Here is a 3149-nt window from a genome sequence, read left to right on the forward strand (position 1 = left end):
CAAATACAAACTGAATAGAAAAGCGAGAAAGAATAGGTCAAAGTAGATTAAAATTTCAACCAAAAAAAAAAAAAAAAGAAAACCCATTTGAAAAATAAAAACTCAAACTTGATTTTGTTTCTATCCCAAATCTACAAAATGGTTAAGAAAATCAACAAACTTTATCTTCTCCTTCTCTCAAAATTAGATGCATCTCTCTATCTAGCTACATAAATATCCTTTGAGTTTAAGTTTAACCCATCAAGACACATTGTTCTATTCTTCAAAATGGCCAAAGTTCTTCCATTCATCTTTCTCTTAGTAATTGCAGCCATTGGATTTGCTAATGGAAATGAAGTGGGAGTTTATGAACTGAGAAGGGGAGATTTTTCTATTAAATTTACCAATTATAGTGCTACCATTCTCTTTGTTATTCTCCCTGATAAAAATGGTTTGTTCTGTTTTTGTTTTTTCTACCTTGCTCATTTATATTTGCATTCAACACATTATGATATATTCTGACTTTTTTTCGTTTATTTGTTTTAGGAAAGTTGGATGATATTGTTCTTTCTTTCCCTTCAATTGATGATTTTCGAGTGAGATAATTGCGTTTTTTATTGTGATTTTCTGGTATAAAAGAGAAAAATGAATAAAAGGATATGATTTATTTATGCATTTGTTTTGATAGAATGATACTACCTACTTTGGAAACATTGTTGGACGTGTAACAAATAGAATTGGAGGGGCTCAATTTGGTATCGATGGTGTTTTTTATAAACTCACTCCTAATGATGGAAGGAATTTTCTCCATGGTATATTTCATCGATCAAAACACTTTTTTCTTCCCTTTTCTCTCCCCCAATGTTTTCCTCTCTAATTGTGGATTCATCTTTTTCATAGCGTATGACACTACATTTGATTTATATGGCCAAATTAAACATAGTTAAGTTCTACAGAAACCTATCGATCGACATCTATTCACTAGTTAACTTGTATTGTCATCTATTCATCGTCATTTATTTCTTGGTTAAACTCCTACTGTCACCTATTTGCCGTCATCTATTAACTGCCCTGTAATGACATGTGCTTTTCTATCTTGGGTCTGGAATTTGAGAACTCCAAATGACTCAAATTGTTTACATTACTTAATAAGTAGTTAACTCAAATTCATGAACATTTAAAAGTAATCAAAATGCTAAGAAAATTGATTTTATATTGAGATTTTTCAAGCATTTTTTATTTGACTATGAAGGTGGGAAGAAAGGGTTCGGAGATGTGATATGGAAGGCGGCGAGTTATGTGAAGGACAGCCACATTACATTTACCCATGACAGTTTCGATGGTGAACAAGGTCGGACTCTAAATCGTAAATCCTAAATTAAAGGATTACAATGAAGAAATGGAGGGTTTTGTTTGGTTTTTGTGTAAAAAGGGTTTCCCGGCGATCTTCGAGTTTCAGTAACTTACATGTTCATCGAAACAAACAAATTAAGAGTAAAATTGGAAACAAAATCCATAAACAAACTAACCCCAGTAAACCTGGCCCAACACTCTTACTGAATCTAGACGGCCATTCAAACGACGACATTCTATCTCACAAAATCAAACTCTTCGCCTCAAGCATAACTCTAGTCGACAGCGAGCTCATCCCAACAGGTGAAATTGTGCCAGTGGTCGGAACCACTTTTCTATTTCTCAACCCCTTTTTGGATACCAATAGTTCAGAGAGAAAGCCTATTGTGGTTAATGGTGTTGACATTCAACATGCGGAAGCAATTAGGATCATAAGTACTATAACAACATCAATTTTAGCAAATAAGCATGCATATTCATAGTTTTCCAGAAATTAGGGTTTAGAGTACAACCTTTGTAGAACTCTTTATTAATCTAATCCACTGATGAAAATCTCCTCACGAACTTGTTGTAGACTACCACAAGGATCTTCTCTACTATACTCTGACATTATAATGAATTGTGGGATCCAAATTTGATGAAATTTGAAGGATTTTTTGGGATTTAGAGAACTTTCATGTGTTGCAGAGAAAAATCACAATTTCTTCATCAATTTTCTATTTTGCATGGAGTTGTTCCAGTAATTAAACTTACATATTTATGGATCAAAATCATGCAAATGAAATACAAGAGAAATTGATTTCGAAAACACAAAAAAAACAAATAAATAATGGAAAATAGGTGTTGAATTAAGATAAAATTAGAAATGTGGGAACTTTCCACTTTCAAATTTTATATTCTATTTAATTTAAATAAATTTCTGAAAAGTCATAATTAACTTGAATTTTCTTTAATTTAAAATAAAATTAATTTATTAATAATTAATTAAATAGTTTAATCAAAATTTAAATTAATTTAATGTCAAATATTAAATTAATGAAACACATATCCCAAACATGAATCCCTATTCATGTATACAATATTTAAATCATATTTAAATATTCCCAATTCTCCAATCTGTTTAATTTTATAATTAAACATTTAATTATATCGTATATAGTTAATAATTCCCTGAATCGAATTTGAATATTTCAAATTCTCTTAATACATTAATCTAAGGTTTAGTCCATTTATGAGCTAGTAGAGGAAACTAATGAAATTATAGATCATGAGCTCCAACAATCTGAGATTAACCTACTAAACTTTTTTAACTGAATTAACCAACATTCGTTAACTATCGAGATGCTCGATGCTCCTCTAACGCCCAGTAGTTGCACTTTCTTCACTGTAGATATATTTTTATCCACTTAATTTAACCATGATCAGGGGTTGCCACTTATCCCATCAATTTTTAATTTTTAACATTTCTTTTTTTCAATGGCAGTGGCAGAACCCACTGCCCACTTCACCATCCACTATTTTCCATTTTTTTTCTTTCCTTTTTTTAGATATAGTTTTTTTCATGTCTCTATTTATGTACTCTATTTATATTAATATTTATTCATTTTATTTTACATAGTGCATTTAGTCCTTTTATTTTCCAATATTTTATTGTATTATTATTTCAATATTTTTCATGTTATGTTATAAATGTCATTATACTAATATTATTAATGCTCATTTACATTCTAAGAAATTCTTACGACAGAATCTATGAAATTTGATAATCCGATTTCCTAAAGTTCTTGAGGTGGGGAATCAATTATTTGGGAGTCTGA

The 3149-nt window shown here is 30.2% G+C and overlaps 1 pseudogene; it reads left to right on the top strand.

The window, feature by feature from the left end:
- The first annotated feature begins 267 nt into the window (after positions 1–267).
- Positions 268–1814, top strand: LOC120071947 (uncharacterized; annotated as a pseudogene).
- Positions 1815–3149: the final 1335 nt, after the last annotated feature.

The sequence above is a fragment of the Benincasa hispida genome, chromosome 2 (genome assembly GCF_027475165.1).
Source record: "Benincasa hispida cultivar pf3 chromosome 2, pf3_genome.v1.1, whole genome shotgun sequence".
Lineage (NCBI taxonomy): Eukaryota > Viridiplantae > Streptophyta > Magnoliopsida > Cucurbitales > Cucurbitaceae > Benincasa > Benincasa hispida.